This window comes from Phacochoerus africanus, chromosome 1 (assembly GCF_016906955.1).
Source record: "Phacochoerus africanus isolate WHEZ1 chromosome 1, ROS_Pafr_v1, whole genome shotgun sequence".
In the NCBI taxonomy this organism is placed as follows: domain Eukaryota; kingdom Metazoa; phylum Chordata; class Mammalia; order Artiodactyla; family Suidae; genus Phacochoerus; species Phacochoerus africanus.
In genome coordinates, this window is record NC_062544.1 from 79,417,442 (window position 1) to 79,444,179 (window position 26,738).

The window sequence follows — 26,738 nt, forward strand, 5'->3', positions numbered from 1 at the left end:
AATAGGAAACCAAATGTATGTTTCTCTAGCTACAGCTTAGCTTCTTTGTTTTATCTTGTGTATTAAATGCATTTTATTTTATCAAATGGCATATCCTTTCTATTCTATATTACTGTCACTTTTTTGACCTTTTTTCTTTTTTTGACATTTCATCATGCTACTGTCTTTTCAAGTTATGGATTATGTCACATATATTTAAGTGCTCACTAAAACCAAAATAGAGAAATGTCCATGAGAAATGTTAGAATGAATAAGAGTGTATAGGCTACTAATCTTTTGAGGTGTAAACATATGTGCAAATAAGTGTTATATGAATTACACATTTAGTGGGTTATTTTCAAGATTGCTAAAACATTGGCTTTAAATATATGTTAAATCTGGAAAAAGAAAAAAAGCATACCACCATTTTAAGGTCAGATATGCCAGCAAAACAAACATAATCAGATCTAGAACCAGAACTGAATTATTATGGCTTAATGTATGAGGAACTAATATAAACTGGGATCCTACAAAATGAGTGGAGTATAAAACATAATAATGCCTTTCTTGCAGAGTTTTCTTTTAAATAAAGGAATGTGTCCAAGTGTTCTAGGTTTTATTGAGATGTCCCAAATCCAAAATTCTAGTCCACAATCTAATGCTTCTTTAGTGGGAATATTTTTGCATCTTCCTTTGAATAATGAATTTTTATTCTTCCTAGGTGAACATTACTAGAACCCAAATCTTTTACTTCTAGGATTCAAAATTGTTTATTTCAGCATTATAACTTGTGAGTTAAACTTTTGCAGCTTTTAGACTTCTTTCAGGCTTTTAAATGTACAGTTTTAAAGACAGTTTGTTAAAGTTTTATTTATCATTGTATACCAGACCACGTAAGCCTCTTTACCATAGCAAACATATATTTACAGCACATCACAATTCTCAAAGCACTTTTCCCTACATCTTTGATGTAATTCTCCTTTGTGAGAGGAAACTGATAGCTCCACATTTCGTGCCTCAACTAAGGAGAATTGGACTGTTAAATGACCCATGCGTACGCAGGCTAGAGTCCACATTTTTAGGATATGTGGCACGTCTCAGCATGGATATTTTTATTTCTTTTAAAAAATTTAAAGGAAAAGGAAACGATGTGTTCACATCTTTTATGATTTTCTTTGGAGGATGAGTATTGAATGGTAGCACCAGTTTTCTGTGTGTAGGAAGGAATGAAGGAAATGATACAGATGATCTAAGTGGGGTCTCTGATACTTGCTTATGGGATGTGTGGTTTTTGTTTTGTTTTTTACTTCTTTCCCTTTCTTTTCTTTTCTAGTATCTGTTTTATCCTTCTTACTGCTGACCAGGATCTTTACTCTGTTAAAAAGCTTTAGTATTATTCAGTGATAATTTTTCAAGCAAATTGTCCATTTAAAAATAAGAATTCGAAATCAATAGCCCAAATTCAGTCCTTAGACTTGAATCCAGAAACACCCTGTTATCTTTTAATGACTCTAAGCCATAGGAAATGAAAGGATCCATCCTGAAGGGTTGGGTTTATCTAGTTTAACTTGGCGAAGTCAAGTGTGTACTTTTCACTTCAAACTGCCCTCACTGTGTACTCTGGCAAAGAATGCACAGAAACCGTTTATTCAAAGAGATCTTTTATTTTTTATTTACAAAAAGCTTTTATTCAAAGAGATGATGGAATCTTTGAAAAAAATTTATATATATAGCTACTTTACAGCCACATTTGCTGAGAACTTTTTATTGGTTAATTGCCTGTTATCTTCCATAAAACATGAATGTCTTAAGAATTGTTGTCACAACTAATATGTTGTTGGTGCTGTGCCAAGTATTGAGTTTTATACACTGTTGTTTTTAAACATGTAGGTCAAATAGTAATTTTAAAATTAAATTACATGAAAGGATTCAGTGATATTGGGCGTGATAAGTCATAGCGTCTTTATTTTGAAAATGTAATTGATGAAATAACCAGAAAAAAAGGCAAGACTGGTATATACCTCGTACCCTGAAGCTGCTATAAATGTTCTTGTCTGTAAAGGAATAAAAGATATGGCTAAGACACTTCTTGACATAACTTAATGTGAGGGTTGCAGCAGAAATAGCATCTTTTTTTATATTTTTATTTTTTATCGAAGTATAGTTGATTTTCAGTGTTGTGTTTATTTCAGGTGTACAGCAAAGTGAATTAGTTGCATTTATACACATATCCATTTTCAGATTCCTTTCCCATATAGGTTATTTCGGAATATTGAGTATAGTCTTTTAATCAAGTTTGGTTAATTGCTTTTCAAGATATTGTAATCTTTGTTGTGCATTATCTCAAAAGCAGTTTTTCAAACATGTAAAGGAATCTAACTTATTGTAAACATGGTTTACAATAAAATTCTTTTTTTTTTTTTTGGCTGAGCCCATGACATGTGAAAGTTCCAGGGCCAAGTATTGAACCCATGCCATATGAACCACTGCACTGACAATGCCAGACCTTTAAATCCGCTATGTCACAAGACAACTCCTCTATCTTCTTTTTGTTATTCAGTGTAACTGAGAAATAAATATAGTGACACATCTTTATTTTATTATTTATTTATTGATTGATTGATTGATTTGTCTTTTTTGCCTTTTCTAGGGCCGCTCCCATGACATATGGAGGTTCCCAGGCTAGGTCCAGTCGGAGCTGTAGCCACCAGCCTACACCAGAGCCACAGCAACAAGGGATCCGAGCCACACCTGCAACCTACACCACAGCTCACAGCAACACTGGATCCCTAACCCACTGAGCAAAGCCAGGGATTGAACCTGCAACCTCATGGTTACTAGTCAGATTTGTCAACCACTGAACCATAATGGGAACTCCAGTGACACATCTTTAATGTTGGATTAGCAGCTGCATTTTCAGTTGAGTCTGTCGAACTTGTTTTCCATGTTTTGTTTCCATATTTGACCAATAATATGAAAATATGTGCTTTTAAGGAATTATCTAGTGTTTTACTAAAACTTTTATTATTGGATGTTATATTAGTAGATATTATTAAGTAATACTGCTTATAAATATCATTAGGTAAACCTAGATTAAGAATGTTTTCCAAATGTTGTTTTTTCATTGCTTACCTGCCCACTCCATAGCTACATATAGCAGAGAGTGAAATGAATATTCAGGAAACAAAATACATAAAAAATGCTTTTTTTAATTTTAATTTTTTATTGAAGTATAGTTGATTTACAATACTTTGTTTCAAGTATACAGCAAAATGATTCAGTTTTATATACATATGTGTTTTTATAGGTATATATACAAAATGCTTTTTTTAAAGGGAAAGTTTTAAAAAATATTTTAAAAGCCTTCGTTAAAGTTTAAAGCACGATTATTATGTACCTTAAGTAACATGGCTGAAGTGTTTGCAATTAAATGGTCATAATATTCTTCCTAGTCCAGCTCTCAAGTGACAAATCTCTGGGGAATTTGTTTTTCACTTCAGATGCTCAATAATCATTTATTTAACTGTGTAAATGTGGAGGGGAAAAATACAGCATCTTCAATATAAAGACTCTCAGGATGAAGAGCACTTGGAAGTCATTTATTCAGTTAGGCCTAAAGCAAGCCCAACAATGGACCATTCAGTCTCTGCTTGAATGCCTCTCACAACAGGCAACTCACCATCTCCTGAAGCATTTTATTAATTCCTTGAATAATTCAAGCCTTGTAAACTCACTTGTATTGAATTATTCACCACCTTTAAGTTCATTCCCTGATCTTGATTCTGACCGTGGCAATTGCATGAGAATAAGCCCATCCCTTTTTCAGAGACAACCCTTGAGGACAGTTAATGCTTCTTCCCCCAGTGCTGTCTGCCCTCATTCCCTGTACCGTCTTCTCTGGGCCTCTCCTCTAGAAGTCCTGCTATGGCCAGTTTCCTTCCTAGTTCTGACTCCTGAATGCTCAGAAGTGCAGGAAAGGAATAGGGGTACCTTGGGGCAACCTGAGTTCAGAGTGGGTTTTCCTGAGAGTAGCATAAAAATAATGGTTATAACAGAGATGATGAAAACAATGATAATTAAAATTAAGTACTACTGGAGTTCCCATTGTGGCTCAGCAGAAACAAATCTCACTAGCATCCATGAGGATGTAGGTTTGATCCCTGGCCTCCCTCAGTGGGTTAAGGATCTGGCGTTACCTTAAGCTATGGTGTAGGTCACAGATGTGGCTTGGATCTGGTGTTGCTGTTGCTGTGGCTGTGGCAGCTACAGCTCTGATTTGACCCCTAGCCTTGGAACCTCCAAATGCTACAGGTGTGGCCCTAAAAAGACAAAAATAAATAAATTAATTAATTAAATTAAGTACTTTACACAATGCAATTGACAAGAGTTTACTCTCCAAAATATACAAATAACTCATACAACTTAACAAAAAAACAAATAGCCCAATTGAAAAATGCGCAGAAGACCTAAATAGACATTTTTCCAAGAAAGACATATGGATGGCCAGTAGGCACATGAGAAGATGCTCAGCATTGCCAGTTATTAGAGAAATGCAAACCAAAACTACAGTGAGGTACTAGCTCATACCAGTCAGAATGGCCATCATAAATAAATCTACAAATAACAAATTCTGGAGCAGGTGTAGAGAAAAGAGAACCCTCCTACCTTGTTGGTATAACCACTATGAAGAGCGGTATAGAGGTTCCTCAGAAAACTAAATCTAGAACTACCATATGATCCAGCAATCCCAATTCTGGGCATGTATCCAGACAAAACTATAATTCAGAAAGATACATGCACCCCTATGTTTTTTTCAGCTCTGTTCACAATAGCCAAGACATGGAAACAATCTACATGTCCATTTAGAGAGGAATGGATCAAGAAGATGTGATATATATACATATATATACATACACACACATACACACACACTGGAATACTATTTAGCCATAAAAAAGAACAAATAATGTCATTTGCAGCAACGTGGATGCAACTAGAGATTCTCATACTAAGTGAAGTCAGAAAGAGAAAGGCAAGTACCCTATGCTGTCACTTATATGTATAATCTAAACTATGGCACAGATGAACCTATCTGTAAAACAAAAGCAGACTCACAGACGTGGAGAACAGACTTGTGGTTGCCCAGGGGGAGGGGGGAGGAAGTGGGATGGCCTGGGATTTTGAAGTTAGTAGATGCAAACTATTACATTTAAAATGGATAAATAATAGCATCCTACTGTATACCACAGGAAACTATGTCCAATCTCTGGGAATTGGCCATGATGGAAAATAATATTAAAAAAAAGAATGTGTACATATATGTGTGTATGTGTGTATGTGTATGACCGAGTCACTATGCTTTACAGTAGAGATTGGTACAACATTGTAAATCAACTATACTTCAATAAAAAAGTAAATATTGTATTTATGCTCAGTGTTAAACTTTTACATGTATAATGTATATTAATATATATTAATTTAATTCTCCCTAAATTCCTCTGACATGACTTTTTTTAGTGCCCACTTTACACATAGGGAAACTGAGGGTCAGAAGCTAGTAATTGAACCCATATCTGTTTGATTCCTAATGCTATATTTCTAAATTATGAATGTTTATATCAATATTAACTGTACAAAGTGCCGTGTCTTTTCACATATGACTTCTGCAAAACTATGAATTATTACTCTTATCTTGAATTTTTTTCTTTTCTCTTTAACTTAAATGAAGGGCTTTACATTCACTTCTTGTTAGGTGATTCCATTATCTGATACTTCAGAAATCTTCTCTGGGTCCCATTTTATTATCCAGTAGGATTACCCTAACTCGCTGTTCAGCCACTTGGAAATAAGAAAGACATACATATATGTCCCCAGCAAGGTTTTATCAAGACATGTCAGAGCCAGGCAAGGACAGAGCCCTGTAGCTCTCATTCCTTTAAACCCTGCCCTCCAGGTATATCCAAAGGTACATGTGTTCTGGGTGACATTTCTGTGGAATATTCTAGGATGAGCACTGTTGGTGTGATGATGGCATGAAAACAGCTTCATCCTTCAAGAAGGTTCCACTTGGTATATGAGAGAGAAGGGTATAGCCACCAATGACGATAGTGCACTGGGTAAATAAGACAGATGCAAGGAAAGTAGGAAGGAGGGACTGAGTGATGGGCATAAACCTTGAGGAATAGTTGATATTTACAGATGAAAATATGGGAGAGAAAGCACCAGGCCGAGGGAACAGTTAAAAAGAAAAGAGGGCTAGAAAAGGAGGAGCAGGGCTTGTTTGAAGCTCACAAGCCTGGTTGGGTTGAGCTGGGAGGGCAGCTGCCCACCCACCCAATCTGGAGGAAATGTACGTTTGCACCTCCATATGCGGCTATTTTACTTATAAGCGATAAACGCAGTGTATTCATTTCCTACAGCTGTCCTGACATACAGCCTGCCACTAACTACCTGGCTTAAACCAAGAAAAATGTATCCTCTTATAGTCTTAAAGGGCAAAAGTCCGAACATGACAATGTGAGCAGGATTTTCCCACTTCATGCATCCTGCAATGGCCCAGCCATCCTTGGATGGGGCTGCATAACTCTAGTCTCTGCCACCATCTTCACATGACTTCTTCTCTAAGTGTCTCTCCCCCTCTTCCTGTGAAGACACCCATCATCATATTCAGGGTCCACTCTAATCCAGGATGACCTCATCTTCACTTAACTACTGCAAAGACACTATTTCCAACTATGGCAACATCCCGAGCTTCTGAATAGATATGAATTTGGAAGAGATACACTACTCAACTAATTATGTGCTTTAGTGCATTATTAGACTCTTTACACTGTAAAATAGATGTATCCCAAAGATAGACCTTGAAACCAGTGGTGTTAAAAATGAAACACCCAATTAAAAGTTTTTATTTTAGTTTACACTTTTAATCATTAAATTCTTTTCTCTAGCAAGAGCAATATGGTTGAATATGTTAGGTCTGAGTACATTTTGCACTGATTTGCTGGGTGATGTGAATGGATGGTGTTCATTATTCCAAGTATAGATGGATGAGTGAACATAGCTATTTTCTTGGCTTTTGGATATGCTTGAATTACTAGAGCTATCTGGTTGGTATGGGGGGGGGTTAGTTTAAAGCTAGATAACATAATCTAAAACTGTACCTGCACCAACAGACATCAACAGCCATCAGGAGCCTGAGGTGAAGTGCTCAGATAAGCAAGGATGTCACTGTCATCTTCCCCACTCTGTGTCTTCCAGCAAAAACTACACCACCATCTGAAATGTGGGCTCAGTGAGAGGGCCAGTGCCAGTCATAGAGTGAATGCGATGGTTCTGAATTGCTTGACTTCATGTGATTAAGTAAAGGAGTAGAAATTCAAATGTTCTCCCCTCTCAGCTCAGGGGGGCATCTTGTACCGACCTGCAGTGTATGCACTCACCCCCTGCAGGGAGAGAAGGGGAGGTCTGGGTGGTCAAGGGTGTCCAGTACAAGCAGAAAAGGATTCTTTTTTTTTTTTTTGTACTGGAATTATTTTTGATTATACTTGTTTTAATAGGTATGCAGTGATGTCTCATTCTTGTTTTAATTTGCATTTTCCGAATGGCTAATGGTGCTGATTTTTTTTTCTTGTTATTTTCCTAGTACAGTTTTTTTTTCTATGGTACAGCATGGTGACACAGTTACACACACATGTATACATTCTTTTTTCTCCCATTATCATGCTCCATCATAAGTGACTAGACATAGTTCTCAGTGCTACACAGCAGGATCTCACTGCTAATCCATTCCAAAGGCAATAGTTTGCACCCATTAACCCCAAGCTCCCAATCCATCCCACTCCCTCCCTGCCCCCTCGGTAACCACAAGTCTATTCTCCAAGTCCATGATTTTCTTTTCTTTGGAAAGGTTCATTTGTGCCATATATTAGATTCCAGATATAAGCGATATCATCTGGTATTTGTCTTTCTCTTTCTGACTTCTTTCACTCAATATGAGAGTCTCTAGTTCCATCCATGTTGCTGCAAATGGCATTATTTTGTTCTTTTTTATGGCTGAGTAGTATTCTATTGTGTATATATACCACATCTTCCTAATCCAGTCATCTGCTGATGGACATTTGGGTTGTTTCCATGTCTTGGCTATTGTGAATAGTGCTGCAGTGAACATGCAGGTGCATGTATGAAAAAGGATTCTTAGTGAATTGTGATTCCAGGCATGATACTCGTCTGCCCTGCCCTTGGTGTTCATGTATGGAAAATAGAAAGAGTGAGAACACCTTCCTCATAAAGTAGTTGTGAGATGAAGTAGGTGAAGACTTTAAGGTCTGTGGAACCTTTCCTGGCACAGGGAGGAGTCCATTGTTCTCACCACTGCCTCCCTGCTTGCCCCCAGGGCTCTGGCCAGCAGGGGAACATCTTTGGGAGCAGAGACATGGAAGAAGTGGGTGAAGGCATAGAGGCCGCTAGCTGTCCAGCTGTCCAGTGGGAAAGACCAAGGAGCAGATCACTGGATGCCTGCTGGGAGGCCGGGGGTTGGAGGGGGTCTAAAGAGATCTGAGCACCGGCCAGGGGGAAGCAGGGAGGAGGTAAAATTGAGACCCAGACTCTCAGGGCCAGGAAACAGAACTGGAAAATGGAAGGGACGCCTTCATGGCAAAAGGATTTTGTTTGTTTTACAAAAGCCTCCCTTTCAGCATTCCTTTTATCAGTTCAAAGGAAAGTAGTGTTTACGCACGATACTTGTCTGTGCCAATATTGATTTTTCCAGAGCCCAGAATACTCATTTTGCCTTCTGTCTTCAAAATCACTGGTAGGAGTAAGTGGTTGCCTTTCTGAAATAGCGACTCCAGGAGTTCCCTTATGGTGCTCTGGATTAAGGGTCCTGCATTGTCACTGCAGTGGCTCCGGTTGCTGCTGTGGCGCAGATTTGATCCCCGCCCTGGGAACTTCCGTATGCTGCGGGCACGACCAAAAAAAATGAAATAAAATAAAATAGCAACTCATTTCTAATACTACACCCCACCTCATTTGTACCAAAGCGAGTTCTGGCATAGGGATATCCAGGACATCCCATAGTTAAGAGCCATGGAACATAGGCAGTCATAACTGATGAGTAACTCTACCCAGGGTACTAATTAGTTAATTCATCACTAGCAGATACTCCATTGGTTGTGACAATAGAAATCTCTGTTTTGTGTTTTCTGGTTTATAGGCTTTTGAGAACCAGCCCTGTTCTTCCGCTCAGACCACATGCTGTTGATAAAACAGGCTCTTCCCCACGTTCAGAATGTGAGCTATAATGCACACGGAGTCCAAGAGCCAGCAACTCACTGGGGCCTCCACTAGCCAGGCCTCCAGGGGTCCCTGCCCCGAAAGTCAGTTACATGCATTCTGGACTTTTCAACCTCAGTCAGGGCAAAAAAGCCAAATCGAAGCCTCCTAGAGCCAACCGCAGAAGCAAAAACTATTATTTACCCTCCCCTTCTTCTCAAGAGTTCCCCCTTCCCTATCTCTCCTCTCTGGACGTAGCCATCACCGTAGTCCTAGGTCTAGCCTCCATTATGAAGCCAGGAATATTTGTCCTTGATCACTGAACTCATGTCTCCAATGATTTACCTGTCTGTCATATGTCCTGATGCAGTCTTTCCAGAACTTGCTTTAAGCCCTCTACTTAAAGCCAGCTACACTCACTCTGTCCCAGAAACAGAAATATTATCTTTCCCCTGATACAAAGCAATCGAGAAGTTCCATTCAATAATGAAATTATCATGACCTCTTTACCAAATAGGTTTATAGGAGAAATGAACTTTGGTGACACCATCCAGCCATCAGGGGATCTCACTCAGGGGAACTTCACAGGATTCCTCAAAGTCAGAACTCTATGAAATGTCTTTAGGTATCTTTAGTCTTAATTTTAAGGTCCCCAGTAATAATAAGTACAATGATAATGTAAAAATAAAGGTAATTAATGGTAAAAAGGAATGGCATATGATTCTTAAGTAAGACAAGTAATTCGTTTGCAGTGTTATTATTATGCTTTAAGTGCATTTCCTGAGCTAGTAATTCCTGTTACTTGCTGCTTCAAGGTTAATCTCCATTTTCCAGTTGGTAACCAGGTTTATGTGTTTGTGTCTGTGTGTTATCTATTGGATTTAGATATTCTCAGGCTGAAAAGAGAGTAGGATCTTGCCAGTGAAGTCATTCGTTCCTTTACCAGTCATTTGGGATGGGGTGGAACTGGAACACTAAGACAGGAAGCTACAGGTGGGCGTGGGGGGAGAAAGTAAATCTCTCTCCATCATTATTGTGAAAGAAATGATCAGAACATTGAAGAGCCGAAAAGAAGTGTGAATTTTTTTTTTCGGTCTTTTTAAGGCCACACCCACAGCATATGGAGGTTCCCAGGCTAGGGGTCGAATTCCCAGGCTAGCAGCCTACACCAGGCCCACAGCAACTCAGGATCCAAGCCATGTCTGTGACCTACACCACATCTCATGGCAACTTAACCCACTGAGTGAGGCCAGGGATCAAAACCACGTCCTCGTGGATTCTAGTCGGGTTCGTTAACCACTGAGCCATGACAGGAACTCTAAAGCGTGAATATTAAAAACATAACCCTTTAGAAAGAAGCTGAGAACCAACTTAAAAAATGATGGTGCCTCTTTCCCTGGAATCTGATGGAGAATTAGCAAGGTCCCCCAGACCCAGAACAGAAGCCCCAAGATCCCAAAGCTCTGTTTCTGGATCACTGCTTTTATCTCCCTTCTGAGTGCTTCCTTTTCACTTCCTACCTGATGCTTGTTCTGGTGGGTGGTTTGAAGGGCTCAAAAGAAGGGTTTGTGCTTCAGAAGGAATCAAAGCCAAGTTTTGTGGGTTCAGTATTGAAGAAGATTATAAAAATTGACAACAGCATCCCTCTTCTCCAAGGCTGGTTTCCATGAGTGGGAGCTCCACCCCCCACCCCACCCCACAGAAAAGAGAAACCAAGAAAACTCAGGGTGGCAGAACTGGCTTCCTTGATCAGTCATTCCTCAAGGATTGTCTTTTTCTAGGGGGAAGCTTGACAGTCCTAGATTCGATTTTATTAAGGAAAGTGGAATCTATATATATGCCACATAGATTATGCATGAATATAGATTGTGTATATATAGGTACATATATTATGAGTGGATATGTGTATGTACATAAATAATCTACCTATTTGTTTATTGGCTCCAGACACATTTACCTAGAGAAAAGATTTGCAAAACTTTCACAAGCACGTGATTATTCACATGACAAATAACCCATAGTAACAAGGTATTGATTTTGCTTCTTGTCTATTTATCCACCTGTCTGCTTTCCCTTGTGCTTTGCTTTTATTTTGTTTTACCACTTTAAAAAAAAAAAAGTTGTTTTAAACACGTTCCATTCTTTAAGTCAATGTCGATAGAATGTTGAAAACTAAAAATCTAAATTCGCAAAACTAGAGAAAGGCAAGGTTTGTTTTCCCTGCAGAAATACAGATTCATCCCAGTAGCTGTGAGAATCTTGGAAAGCATATCCTGGCTGTTTGTTTATCTATTTAGTCAGCATCCACATAGCTATGCTCAACCTTTTGAAATTATGTGCTATTTAAAGAGCTCTATGCCTCTCGGAGAACTTGACCATCTTAATGAAAAGAATTCCCTTTCTTTGTTATTCAGCTTCTTCTGCTGTATCTATGGAAAACTAATTTGATTTAATCCATTGTCAAAGCCTCCCTGTTTATCCCACCGCAAGTAAAAACCTGAAATCCCCTTTGGTCATTTCACATACAAACCAGGCTTAATACATTCCTGGATGTTATAAGTTGCTTTTCTTCACCATCTGTCTTTGAACATTTCAATAAGGACAGAAATGGCGCATTGAAAACTTACATCATCTTACAAGGCAGGTGGTAGTTCGACTGTCAGTTAACTAATGGAAGTTCATTTCCACTGCTTCTTGAGATGTTTGCAGCTAATAATGCTCATTACTTTGGAGGCACTGACATCTATAGAGAGAAAATTAGCATTTTTTAGTAAGAAAAGTACATTTTGAAGTGGTATTTCCATTGTTCATGATACATTATAAATCTAGCTACTTAAACTCTTTCATCTCCTAAAGATTCTGTCCAACTACTTTAACATGACTTTGAGCATGACTCACGGGCCACCAGTTTCGGAAGCCTCTTTAAAACTGAAGCCACCACACCAAGAAGACTACGATTGGGTAGAATTGGGACATTTGCATAGAGGCCCTAAAGTGAGGGCCTCAAACTACCCTCAGCTGCTCTGTACTGACAGATGCTGCAGTGAGCCCCGGGGTGGTTCCCCATGACTGGGAAACATCGCACCATGATTCCTCACATTTTTGGCATCCAAACACTAGTTATGTTCCAGAAGACATGTGGGTACCAGCCTAGGGTGGCCAGGCTCCATCCAGGCTTTTACTTTCGCAGATAATCTCCTTCAGCCACTTCTTAACACACAGGAAAGGCAGACGTGAAATAACCATGGAGCGTAGGACAGTCTTTTCAATTGCATGAAGGAGCCCCTGTGGAAAAAAATCAAAGTTGGTTTCGGGAGTTCCCGTCGTGGCGCAGTGGTTAACGAATCCGACTAGGAACCATGAGGTTTCGGGTTCGATCCCTGCCCTTGCTCAGTGAGTTAAGGATCCAGCGTTGCCGTGAGCTGTGGTGTAGGTTGCAGATGCGGCTCGGATCCAGCATTGCTGTGGCTCTGGCGTAGGCCGGTGGCCACAGCTCCGATTGGACCCCTAGCCTGGGAACCTCCATATGCCGCAGGAGCAGCCCAAAGAAATAGCAAAAAGAGAAAAAAAAAAGAAAAGTTGGTTTCAGACAAATGTATGGAAACCACTGGCTTAGAAACCACAATGTAGCAGAAATCATTTCTCTGAACAAGTGGGTAATGTAAAATTAGTTTAAGATACTCACTATCATCCCAAAGAATGAAAAAAAAAAATCCTGACTGTATTTTTGTTGCCTGTATATACTGGCTTTTTGTTTGTTTTTGTTTTTAATTTTTATATTTGTATTGGCATTTGCTTGAGTTATAGAGTTTCAGGTGATTAAGCTATATATATATATATATATATATATATATATATATATGTATATACATAAATGATTATATATGTATATATATTCTTTTTCAGATTCTTTTCCATTAGATGTTAGAGTATGTCCTTGTTAGTTATCTATTTTATATGTAGTAGTTTGTATCGCTTAATCCAAAATTCCAAATTTATCCCTCTCCCCTTTCCCTTTTGGTCATCTTAAGTTTGTATTCTATGCCTATGAGTCTATTTATGTTTCGTAAATAAGTTCATTTGTATCAGTAGATTCCACATATAAGTGATATCACTTATTTGTCTGATATTTGTCTGTTTCTGGCTCACTTGGTATGATATTCTCTAGGTCCATCCATGTTGCTGCAAATGGCATTATTTCATTCATTTTTATGGCTAAGTAATATTCCACCGTGTGTACACACATCTTTTTAATCCATTCATCTGTCAGTGGACATTTAGATGGTTTCCATGCCTTGGCTATTGTGAATAGTGCTGTTGTGAACATTGGGGTGCATGTATCTTTTTGTGTATGCTGTTTTGATTGGGCTGGCTAAATGGCTAGAATTATACATTCTTTCTGAATATTTTCAAGTTTTTCAAAGCAGCAATATCTAAAATATTAATCATTTCTGAAAAATCTCCAAATATTTAGCCCGTTTTACATAATTAACAGCAATAAGTTTTGCAATGGCTGATATCCAATTTGGCTTTAATTACCCTTTCTCCTGGTGCTCACACCTTTGTGTGGCCCCTCCCACACTGAGTCAGAGCTGGCCTCTTTGACCAGTAGGATACTGCAGGAGTGACAGTGTGTGACTCCTGCAGGTAGGAACCAGTTCAGTATCCTCAGGCCCTCAAGCATCCTGGTGGAGAGGCTGGCATGGGAGAAACTATCTTACCTGCCATGTGAGCGAGTCATCCCCCAGTGCCAGTCAAGGCTTTGGGTCTTTGTGTTTAGATCCCAGACATGGTGGAGTAGAGACCAATTGTCCCTGCTGTCCCCTGTCTTGAATTACTGCATCAAGTAACCGTGAGGTAATTAATGATGATTATTGTTTCCGCTGTTGAGCTATGGGTTGGTTTGTTATGCCTAATCTGACTAGTCATCTCATCAAGACTGTCAGTCTTTCCTTCTGTTATCTTCTGTGAAACCCCCTTTCCCCTTTTCTTTTCTTTCTTTTTTTGTTGTTGTTTTCTTTTTTCTTTTATTCTTTTTTTTTCTTTTTTTTTTGCATTTTAGAGCCACAGCCACAATATATGGAAATTCCCAGGCTAGGGGTCGAATTGGAGCTGAAGCTGCTGCCTACACCACAACCACAGCAATGTGGGATCCAATCCATGTCCGCGACCTACACCACAGCTTACAGCAATGCCAGATCCTTAACTGGGCCAGGGAGGCCAGGGAGGCCAGGGATCAAACCCACATCCTCATGAATTACTAGTCGGGTTTGTTGCTGCTGAGCCACAACAGGAACTCCCCCTTTTCTTGTTTAAACCCAAGCATCCATCAAAGGATGAATAGATAAACAAGATGTGGTTTATACACATGATGGACTATTTAGCCCTGTCTCACTGAGTACACTGCAGGGTCAGGACCCAGCTGGGTCCCTGGAAGAGACCAAGCTAAGAGGATGTGTGTCACTGGGGTCCCAGTGCTGACAGGTCACTAGGCAGCAGGAGGAGGGGAGGAGGCTGAGGGGGTAGCTCGGAACCCCAATTCCCACCTCTAGGCCTGGAAGAAGGAGAGCATTTTGTATTCCTTCCACTAAGGCAGCTTAGAACTACACCCCAGATAATCATGGTAAACCTTTCACAACCTGGAAAATGTTGAAAGCAGCCATTCCTCTTTTTGTTTGTTTTTTATTAAATCTTACACACACACAAAAAGGAAATTTTGACACATGTTACAACATGGATGAACCTTGAAGTCGTTACAATAAGTGGAATAATTCAGATATAAAAAAGACATCTACCGTGTGAGTCCACTTGTACAAAGTCCCAAGAGAGGTTGAAAACATAGAGACAGAAATGAAAAGAGTGGTTGCTGGGGGCAAGGAGGAGGAAGGAGGTGGGAAATGTGTGTTTAATGGATATGGCTTCTGTTTGGATGAATGTGAAGCTTTTTCAAATAGATGGCACAATACTATTCTATGGAATACAAATAATTATTAATATTATTTGAGACATAGTGCCTTAGGGTGATATGTTTAAAATATTTTCATTCATTCATTCAGTCATTTAACAGGTATTTGGTGAGTACCAACAGCCAGCCAGCACCGTTCTGGACACTAGAAACTTTTGGATATGAGAGAGGAGGTAGAAATGGTAACTAAGAAACAAATAGGAAATAATCTCATTTAAAATCATATAAACTTAAAAATGAATCAAACTTAAGCCAAAATGATCTGCTCCATTTTTATTAAAAATTGCCCTTAGTATCTGGTTATACCAGCTGTCACCTAACTCTGTTTTAATAACCTTAGGAGGCTAGGGTTTTGCTTTCAGAACCAAAGTTCTATTTCATGACTTCTACTGGGGTTCATTTTCCCTTACACTGAAGATGAAGGCATTAACTCAGACTTCAGAGGCCCTAAATCAGAAAGCTTGCGACCAACACAAAGAACACAGACAGAAAAGAAAAAGCATCCCATTTCTCCCAGGGACCAACAGAACTCCTATTCCTATCTCTTCCTGACTGAAAGAAAAAAAAAAAAAACCTGCTCTATTTCAAGCCAGGCTACTTTATATCAGAAAAGAACTCATTAGGATAAGTGGCAATTAACATCTGTACTGCAGTCAAAATGCTTCTGACTTTAAAGAAGAAGATATAGAAAGGACTCTCTTAGATCAACTGCAGTGTTTCTGCAGGGGGCCTTCCAAGATATTTACTGGGCTTTGTTATGAAGATTATTGAAACATTAACAGTTTTAAATTCACCATATATCAGCGTAAAAGTAACAGGCAATAATACCAATATTGTCAAAGTGGCCATTAGGAACACAGAATCTGGGTGTGTCCTTTAAGCAGTGTGTGCACACATACAGGCTAGAATTGCTCTGTTTAAGTAACTGGGAGACCATGATGGCTATAAATTTTCATTTGTATCCATTAGAAAGGAAAGGAGCTTCCCTTCGATTGCCCTACACTGTTGCTTTAATAAAAATGAAGGCAAAGCAGGCAACATATAATGAGACTCCATGTATATCTCCATAGAATGTACATATTATTGGAGCCATAGCATCTACTGAAGCACTTGTATGTGACATGTAACATGAGCTCACTCACTGCAGTAAGCACTTAGAAATTGCAAGGAATAAAAATGCACTCTGGTTATCTCAGTCAATAGGAGCTTGTTATAAGTTTCCAGAGGGGTATGAAAGAGACAGGAAGCTATTTCAGCAGCCCCAGCCAGGCAGGTCTCATTGAAAACCTGATCACGGTTCTGGATACAAAAGCTGCTTTGGGGCCCTGGCAGGAACTCCAAACCTTGCATTGAAAAGGAGCATTTGCTGGGTCCTCGTGCACAACTCTGCGGTTCGAGATCTCGGCCACTCTGCCGCTGCCCCCTGCCCTCCTCTGACCCCCTTCCCCTTTCCTTGTCTCTTGGCACTGACTGCCAGGGCTGCCCTGTCCTCTCTCTGCATCTCTCTTCAGTTATGTCTTACTTTGCAGTGTCTTGAATTTGAACTTGTTGAGAGAGCTGTGATGAGCTGAAATATGTCTCCCCAAATTCATGTTGAAGTCAACCCCCAGGACCTCAGGACGTGACCCTGTATGGAGAGAAGGTCTATAAAGAGGTGATTCAGCTAAAGTGAAGCCATTAGGGTGGGACCCTAATCCAATAGGATTAGTGTCCTTATAAGAGAAAAGGTCATGTGAGGTCACAGGGAGAGGCAGCCACCTGCAAGCCAGGGAGAGAGACCTTGAGAGAAACCAAACCTGTCAGCACCTTGATCTTGGGCTTCTAGTCTCCAGAACTGCAAGAAAATAAATTTCTATCCTGTGGTTTTTGTAATGGCAGCCTTAGCAGACTAATATAAGAGGCTGTGTTTGGAGCCACCAGTGGTGTCCAGGATAAAACACATTGGAGAGAGCTTTTTTTTTTTTCTCCTTTTTGTCTTTTTAGGGCCTCACCCTTGAAATACAGGGGTTCCCAGGCTAGGGGTCTAATTGGAGCTGCACCTGCCAGCCTATGCCACAGCCATAGCAACAGAGGGATCCTAGCTGCATCTGTGACCTACACCACAGCCCACAGCAATGCCAGATCCTTAACCCACTGAGTGAGGCCAGGAATCAAACCCATATCCTCATGGATACTAGTCGGGTTTGTTACTGCTGAATCACAATGGGAGCTCCTGCACGGAACTCTTAGGTGGGGCTACCTTTAGGTCAGTGCAAATCCCAAAGGCATTCAGCTGTGTGAGATTTTATAATAATCTAAGTATGTCCCCAAAGGACAACCATTGGGAATATGATCCCCACTCTCAAAAGGGCCCAAGGAGGCAGTTTATTTGGCTGGTCATTTTTCTCATATGGATGTACCTTTTCTGAAGATGAATTTTTATAGCATTTAAAATATAACATGCAAGTCAACATGTATATGCCTATCTTCTCTAAACTCGAAAAGGTTTGAGGAAAATGAGATTCCAACTAAAAGACTCATTTTACTAGTTTTACACATAAACTGTTAAACATATGACTAAATCAACCTAATATAATTAACCCCTCCTGGAGTTCCCATGGTGAGTCAGTGGGTTAAGAACCTGACATCCCATCCGTGAGGATGAGGGTTCAAACCCTGGCCTTACTCAGTTGGTTAAAGATCTAGCGTTACTACAAGCTGCCACGTGGGTCACAGATGTGGCTTCTTTCTGGCAGTGCTGTGGCTGTGCCGTAGGCAAGCAGCAGCAGCTCTGATTGGACCCCTAGCCCAGGAACTTCCATATGTTGCAGGTGCAGCTGTAAAAAAGGAAAAAAAAATGAAAAATGAAAATAAACCCCTAGTGCTTTGGTAAATTGGACATACCCACTTATGGAAATGGAATGATTTCTACAAAATCAGAATCACTCTTCCATTTTCATTCCTTCAGTTTTAAAATCACTGAAATAAAGTATTCAATCTATAACATTTTGAATTTTGTATTAGAATATGTCTTTGTACTTTCAAAATTACATGTGCTAGAATGACCAAGACCTTTATTTTCTAGCTTTCTTCTCTGGAGTCTTGTTATCCAAAGTGTGATCCAGGACCAGGGTGCTGGCTGGAAAGGCATTTACTTCTTGAGAATCTGCATTTCAACAAGACACCAAGGTGATATCTGTACACATTAGAGTTTGAACTACTCATCTGTAGTGAGAAACTTGTCTCAACTTTCACATTTAGGGTATTGCAGAAGTTAAAAATCAAGCTATGACATTAAGATGTTAATCACATCTGACGTCGTATTGTATTGTGATATTGGTGGCATAATGAGTACTACGATCATTTGACTTTTGCAGTCTTAGATCTTTCTCTTATCTGATGAGAAGTCTGAATATAGGAATGCAGATGTTCAATACTGTTGATAATATGATCAACAAAGTTGAAACTCACTTTTTTTCAATTATTTTTATTAAAGTATAGTTGATTTACATTGTTGTGCCAATCTCTGCTATATAGCAAAGTGACCCAGTGATGTGTGTGTGTGTGTGTGTGTGTGTGTGTGTGTGTATTCCTTTTCTTACATTATCTTCCATCATGGTCTATCCCAAGGGGTTAGGTATAGTTCCTTGTGCTATACAGTAAGACCTCATTGCTTATTCATTCTAAATGTAATAGTTTTCATCTGCTAACCCCAAACTCACAGTCTATCCCACTCCCTCCCACTCCTTGGCAACTACAAGTCTGTTCTCTGTGTCTGTGGGTCTGTCTCTGTTTTGTAGTTTCATTTGTGCCATATATTAGATTATACATATAAGTGATATCGCATGGTATTTGTCTTTCTCTTTCTGACTTACTTCATTTAGTATGAAAATCTCTAGTTACATCCATGTTGCTGCAAATGACATTATTTTGTTTTTTGTTATGGCTGAATAGTATTCCATTGTGTATATGTACCACATCTTCTTAATCCTTTCTTCTGTCGATGGACATTTAGGTTGTTTCCATGTCTTAGCTATTGTTAACAGTGCTGAAATGAGCATAGGGGTTGCGGGGGGGTTGCATCTATCTGTTTGAATGAGATTTTTGTCTGGATATAAGCCCAGGAGTGGGATTGCTGAATCATATGGTAATTCTAGATTTAGTTTTCTGAGGAAATGCCATACTGTTTTCCATAGTGGTTGTACCAGTTTGCATTTCCTACCAATAGTTAGAAGGGTTCCCTTTTCTCCACACCTCCTCCAGCATCCATTATTTGTAGACTTAATTTATGATGGCCATTCTGACTTGCAGTTTTGATTTGCATTTCTCTGATAATTAGTGATATTGAGCATCTTTTCATGTGCCTACTAGCTATCTGTATGTCTTCTTTGGAGAAATGCCTAGGTCTTCTGCCCATTTTTTTGATTGAGAAGCTCACTTTTAAAAATGTTGCAGTATTGATTTGTGAAAACATAACTGATTTTAAAAATTTCTCGTAGTATCTGTTCCCTATAATTTTTTAAAATTTTTGCAGAAACTGTATCACATCATCATTATTCTCAAATTTCTTTTATTCATGTAATATGTCTTGGTCATCTTTTCTGTCAAAATATATAGATTAACTTTACTTATTTCACCACCACATCCAAAGTTTAAGTTGTAACACACTTTATCTCCAAATGCTCTTCTTGGGGTACCCTCTTCTTTAATTAGTTATTATTCAAATATTTGAGTTTATGAGATGGTGTTATTCCCTTTAAAACATCAGTGTTTTCAGTTTGCCTTTCAAAGATACCCAACAATTCCTACCTCTACCCTAATCCCAACCAAATTCCTTTAATGTCCCTTTTTGCTCCTGTGGGACCTCCCCCAGCTAGCTGAGGTCATCTGAATGAATCCTGGCAGAATTGCTTAGATTTGCTCAGAGCCTTATTATTTCCCCTCTCTTCCCTTCTCTGCCTGCCCTTGACCTTGACCAGACCCAAGGTAATTCTCAGGCACATTTATTTATTTATTTACTTATTTATTTTTTGCTTTTTAGGGCCACACTAGTGGCATGTGGAGGTTTCCACGCTAGGGGTCAAATAAGAGCTACAGCTACCGGCCTATGCCAGAGCCACAGCAGTGTGAGATCTGAGCCAAGTCTTCGACCTACACCACAGCTCACGGCAACACCGATCCTTAACCCACGGAGCAAGGCCAGGGATCAAACCTGCAACCTCATGATTCCTAGTCGGGTTTGTTTCCGCTGCGTCACAATGGGAACTCCAAGTCTTTCTGTTTAGTTTTAACCCAGAGTGTCCCCCACTCCCCTGAGTCTCCCTCTTCCCCACAACATGGACATGGGCATTTCATGCTCTTCCAGGATTCGATCTTGCCCTATGTCCTGCTCCTTACCATTCAGGTGGCCAGCGTGGAGATGGATACAAGACCATCCTGTGAGCCAAAGTCCCTCCCAAGGGGAGCCCTTTAGAAATGCAGAATCCCAGACCTACTGATCAGATAGATCCCCAGTGATGCATTTGGCACTGAAGTTTGAGAAGCAACCCGCTGCCCCCCAAAAGGGAGTTCCTGTTGTGGCTCAGCAGGGTACAAACTCGACTAGTATCCATGAGGTTCAATCCCCGACATTGCTCAGTGGGTTAAGGATCTGGCGTTGCCGTGAGCTGTGGTGTAGGTCGCAGACACAGCTGAGATCTGGGGTGGCTGTGAATGTGGTGTAGGCTGGCAGCTGTAGCTCTGATTTGATCTCTCACCTGGGAACTTTCATTCTGCCTCATTAAGAAAAGGCTTTTGTATTTTTCACTCAGTGTTGTGGAGTTTGCACCTCCATGAAGTGTGAGGACCAAGCTGTCAGGAAGAGTGGGAATCTGGAGGCTGGGGCCATACAGCTAACTGGAGCTCCTGGGAGGGAAGAGAGAGGAAGTAAGACACACCTGGAAGGCAGCAGTAAAACCATCTCTGTTTTCCTGATGCTTTCTGAGCTTCAGAACAGAAGTCGTAGCCCCTACTCCTGGGCCAGTGGCTTTGAGGCTGAGGTGGTGTGTCCCCTCGGTAAGAACACAGCATTCCAAGGAAATCAATTTCAGGATGCTCATCTTCACCAACATCTGTCTGCCTTTCGTTTGTTCTTCCCACTCCTTCCCTTTCACTCTTTATGTCCACCTTCTTTACAAAGAAAGGCACACTTTGCACCCATCCTGAACCTTACTGCCTGTTTATGTGACCAGAGTGTCTCAAAACTTCCATCTATAAAAGCTAAAAATAGAAAGATTGGCACTAACCTGTCTCAGTCTAGCAAAAAATAACATTTGTTCACAGACTCATAAGCTAATTGTTTTAAACCCTACATCTTTCTCATTAAAGGATGCATTTAAATAAAATTGTGTTTTATATTGAATAATGGCATATCAAACATTGTATGCCTTGATCATCAAATGTTTTGATTCTTGAGTGTTATTAATACCCATGATGATAGCTCAAACCTAAAGACAGATTTTACAGCTAGAGCTTTATGGTCATAGGAAGTAAAGGATATAAAGATATATGTATATCTATGAATGTGTTTAAGCATTATTTTAATGAAATATCAAGGTGCTATCTTTTGATCTACAGATGATTATTTTAAAGGGAAAAACCATGGAGGTTCCTTCCAGATCTGAGATTACTTCCTAACTAGATTTTATTGGGTCAGGCTCCAAGGTTTTCATTAAGCCTATAAAGCAAAATAAAACTTCTGAAGACTTCCATTAAGCTTGACCTTTGAACCAGTTTCTCAGAAGAAGGGAAATGCATAGTGTCTGCTCTTGTTAAACACCAGTTCAGGCAGAGGGTTAGTTCTTGCACTTCAGACTTTGATTTCCATTTAGGACTTTCATTCTTTAGGGGAAAAAAAAAAAAGGATAATGTGTCCTTAAGTTGAAAGCTGGAAAAATTAAACTTGGCTTTGAGTTTTTCTGAGAGATCCATCTCTTAGCAAAATTCAGAAGCAAACTATTTTCGCCACAAAACAAATGGTTTCTTTCAATTAATACACAGCAAATGAGGGTGTCTGGAGTCCCTTTTAAACAATGGGCCAACTATACTTTTTCCCATCCCGTTACCCTCTCCATGTCAATGGCTCACTGTGGCAGCCATGGCAGGCTGCCCTCAGCCTGAGAAGCCTTGGGCATTTCATCTTTTCAAGAAAGCCCGAATTCTCCCTTGCCAGTAACCTGATGTGCCCTCAACCCTGTTTGGATAGACACCGTTTCATTTTTGCATCATTACGAAGAAAAGAGAAGCAGTGGGAAATATTCTCAAATACTTTGTAGGTGAATAATGCAAGGAGAGAGCAGATTTCCTTTCAATGATTGTTGCAATTGGTGGTAAGTTTTCTTCATAAATTTCCACAGCAAAAAGAGAGCATGTGATTACCTTTTTTTTTCTTTTTTTTTTGCTTGTTTGTTTGTTTTTTAGGGCTGCACTCATGGCATATGGAAGTTCCCAGGCTAGGGGTCGAATCGAAGCTACAGCCACAGCCACAGCCACATGGGGATCCGAGCCACACCTGTGACCTATACCACAGCTCATGGCAAAGCCAGATCCCTGTCCCACTGAGCAGGGCCAGGGATCAAATCCACGTCCTCATGGTACTAGTTAGGTTCATTACCACTGAACCATGAAGGAAACTCCATGATTATCTTCTAACATTCACCCTTTAAGTTTTCCTCGCTGGGTTTCAGGGGTTACACTTGGCAAATGAGAAGTAGGCTGCAACTTGCAAAGGTGTTGTGTAGCAGGATTTCAATCTGACAGGGGACACCCGCTGTGAAGGGGCTGGGACAAAATTATCCTTTCTTGTTGTTTGGATCGTGTAGGTATTTGGCCAAAGAACGTAAGAAGAGGGTTCCCTGGGCTTGTCCGGAGTCCCTTCTACCCCCAGCAGCAGGTTTAGCCCCTCCAGGCACTGGAGTCCATCCAGACCATAGTCAGAAACCAGGAAGACAGTGTCAGTCATGTTCCTAGGATTCAACAGCAAATAGAGTCAAGGGACCCAGCTCACCTGGTAAATGCAGCGCCTCATCTCAGCGCCCCCCTGAGCAAAGTGCTTGCTCTCTTCTGATGCTTCCCATCCTTTCCTGGAGGCTGGAATCCTATCCTAGGCAAGGACCTCTCTCTTTGCTGTCAGAATTCCCTGCGGCCATCTGCTTACCTGCCCTGTTGCCCACTGCCCAGTTTATATCACCAGGGCCAGGCTTCCTTCCTGAGTGCCGTATTTGCATGTATAGGATAAGTGTTCCAGATATCGCAAAAGCCTTATATCTTATCTCCAAAGACCCTAAATCTGTTCTGGCTCCTGGGCCCCCTGCAGCCTTCTTACTCCCTAAGTTAAACCCTGGGTGGAGTCATCAAGTCCCCCTCCTCCTCACAAATCACACAGTTGGCCATCAGCTTCACCTTCAACGCATCCCACACATCTAGATTTCCCCCTCCAACCCTACTGCTTTTCCCTTAAGGCAGACCCTGGTCATCACTTACCTGGAAAGATGCAAAGCCACTGGTCCCACTCCCATCGACCCTAACTCTCTCAGTTCCAGACATCCTCCCCCTTGACCCTGCCATCGAAAACACCGTGGTCAAAATGACCTTGATCACATCAGTCCCCTTCTTAGTGGCTTTCACTCGTACTCTTTTGCCTACAGAATAAAATCCAAATCCACACCCTGAAATAAAAGAGTCTTCGAAACCTTGTACCACCTGAAGTCTTGAACCTCTCACATCAACCCTTCTCCCCTGTTCCACCTGTATGATCTGTGCACTGCCGTTCAGGAGATTTTATGCCCTCTGAGGCTGCTCAGCTTTTTCACATGCTTTTATCTCAACAGAAATGCCCCTTACCCTTCTTACTTCTGGAAAATTCAAATCCATCTTGCAATTTCAGCTGTGATCTCTTTTGCCTCTCTCAGGGCTCCCCCTGGAGGGGCTACAGAAACCTGCAGATTTGTCCAAAGAAGGGAAGAGAACGGGAAAAAGGAAAGAAAAAACAAACAGAGCCCTACATAATTTGAGAAATCTGGAAGCAAAAAGGATTTTCCAGAGGAATGGAGCCTTCGCAAATATCCAGTTTTCACACATGCACACAGTCACACACAGACACACACACACAATTTCATCTGGAGTCTAAAGATTAGTATGCCTGAAATTTATCTTTTAGAGGAAAAAATCAGGAAAATATTAATCAAAATATTTGTCAACACACTGAAAGAAAGCGCCACTAAAGACCACCATATTTTTATCAAGCTAACGTCAATTTAGGTTTTTAACAAAGTTATTAGATTTTAGCATTAGGGACTAGAGGTATATATGACATATTGATTTTGAAAAAGCCTTTGAAAGAAGTTTTGTATATTATTGTAAAGAAGACAATACACTAGTTGATCACCCATTGAGTTAATAAGTCAAGAGTCTGTATTATATTCTTTAAACTACCTAGAGGTAGTAGGTCTGCAGAAACTTACAGCTTGCCACAGTCTCTGAGTCTATTTACTAATAGTACAGGTGACTTTACAGCTTCTTTCTTACTTGACTTTTACTCATATTTCATTTGACAACATTCATATTTTTTATTTTATGCTTTTTAGGGCTGCACCCGCAGCATGTGAAGGTTCCCAGGCTAGGGGTCAAACCAGAGCTACAGCTGCCAGCCTGTGCCATGGCCACAGCAATGCAGGATCTGAGCCGAATCTGTGACCTACACCACAGCTTATGGCAATGCTAGATCCTTAATCCACTGAACGAGGCCAGGGGTCGAACCTGAAACCTCATGGTTCCTAGTCTGATTTGTTTCTGCTGGACCACAATGGGCACTCCCATGATTTTTAACACTAGAATAAGATAGAGAGAATGTGAGTCTCTTCCTCAAACTTACTGTGGTTTACGGGGCAGGGGATGTTCAAAAAGACATGGAAGACTCATCCTCAGCGTTGACAAAGATCTTTATAAAGCAGGTATTTCTTTAAAAAAAAAAAATGTCACCAAAGTCTAAATTTAATGCTTTCTTTGTTCCCAGGTGGTCTTAGTAATATTAAAAATCTCAAGAAATTCTGTACAAATATAAGTACGTCCTTCCCATAAAATAGTACATGTACTTTTGTTAGAGATCATTTTATGTTTCGAGTTGCTCTACTTAGAATGTATATACATTTTTTAATGTTCATTTTTATATTCTTTTCCATCATCGTCTATCCCAGGAGATTGGACGTAGTTTCCTGTGCTGTGCAGTAGGACTTTGTCAATCCCTTCTAAATGTAATAGTTTGCATCTACTAACCCCAAACTTCCATCCCATCCCACTCCCCACCCCTGACAACCACAAGTCTGTAAAAATATGGAATTCATCACAAATATGGGTCTCAGTCTTGCATAGGGGCCATGCTGATCTTCTCTGTATCGTTCCATTTTTAGTATATGTGCTGCAGAAATGAGCAAGAAGCAAGTAATTCCAGTGGAAAAGGAAAATGCAGTGCTGACTTTAAAGTCTTTGAGCCTAAAGAGAATTCTTAAAGTCTTTGTTGTCTGCCACTTTTTAAAACTATCCTAAAGATAAGGAAAAAGCAAGCATAAAGCATGAAGTATGTGGAAGAAATGTGAAATGAAAATATGAGCCATGAGCCATATTATTTGCCCTCAGGAAGCTGTCAGCAAAAGATGCTCCTTCTCCTCTGAGGGCCAAGTTCAAAAACAGGGAAAGCAGTGTCAATGAAAATAATAAATGATCAACCTATAAAAATTTGAAAAGAGCTTACATAGTAAATGAATTCAAGAGGCCACTCAAAATACGTATATATTATTGTGCAATTATGGAAGATATTGAAAACATAAATCACCCGTTGTAATTTTGCTGCCTTTTTATATATAGAAATGACACTTCATGTGGGATGGTGCATTTATGTTGCTAATCTTTTTTGGAGGCAGTTCGTAAATGCTTATTACATATTATTATGCAATTATGCCTTCTTTATGTCATCAGAGATTCTCTGCAGCAAATACTGTGACATCATTAAAATTACAGAGATGAGTAAGATGTATTCTTGTTTTCAAGAAACTTTGGAATGTCTGTGGAAAGTGACAGATCGGCAGTTTTAGCCCTGTAACATACTATGAAAATGGTGGACTCTGAAAGTCAGAGCAAGAGCATTTACTCATAAGAGGTGGAGAAGGTTTTCTGGAGCAAACTGGGTGAGATGATGGCGAAGAAGCAATTTCTAAGTCAGGTTGATGAGCAGTTAACATGAAAGAAAAGCATGGTGCATGCAGGGAGCAAAAAATTATCCAGTAAGGAAAATACAGATATGTGGAGGGGAGGGGAAGACAGCACGTGACCAGGGGCCACAGTGTGTGAGCCTTCACCTTGTTCAGAAGGATGCAGGGCTGAGAGACATTCCATTGTGTCTCAGATCAGGGTCATAAGGGGTGGGAATATGGGGCTGGACTTGGGAAGCTGGTCTCTGCTTTAGAATCAAATGTGGGAGGGTAGTGCTGTGAGCCAGTCTTCCATGTTCAAA

General features: G+C 40.1%; 1 protein-coding gene and 1 non-coding gene across 4 annotated transcripts in view; one reads left to right on the forward strand and one right to left on the reverse strand.

Moving 5' to 3' along the window:
* The window catches only part of CTNND2 (catenin delta 2), a 1,041,823-nt gene that overhangs the window by 640,676 nt on the left and 374,409 nt on the right, over positions 1 to 26,738 (forward strand). The window lies entirely within an intron of this gene.
* On the reverse strand, positions 25,556 to 25,662 carry LOC125113968 (U6 spliceosomal RNA). The gene has a single exon (XR_007131653.1). It is a non-coding gene; the product is annotated as a U6 spliceosomal RNA (small nuclear RNA).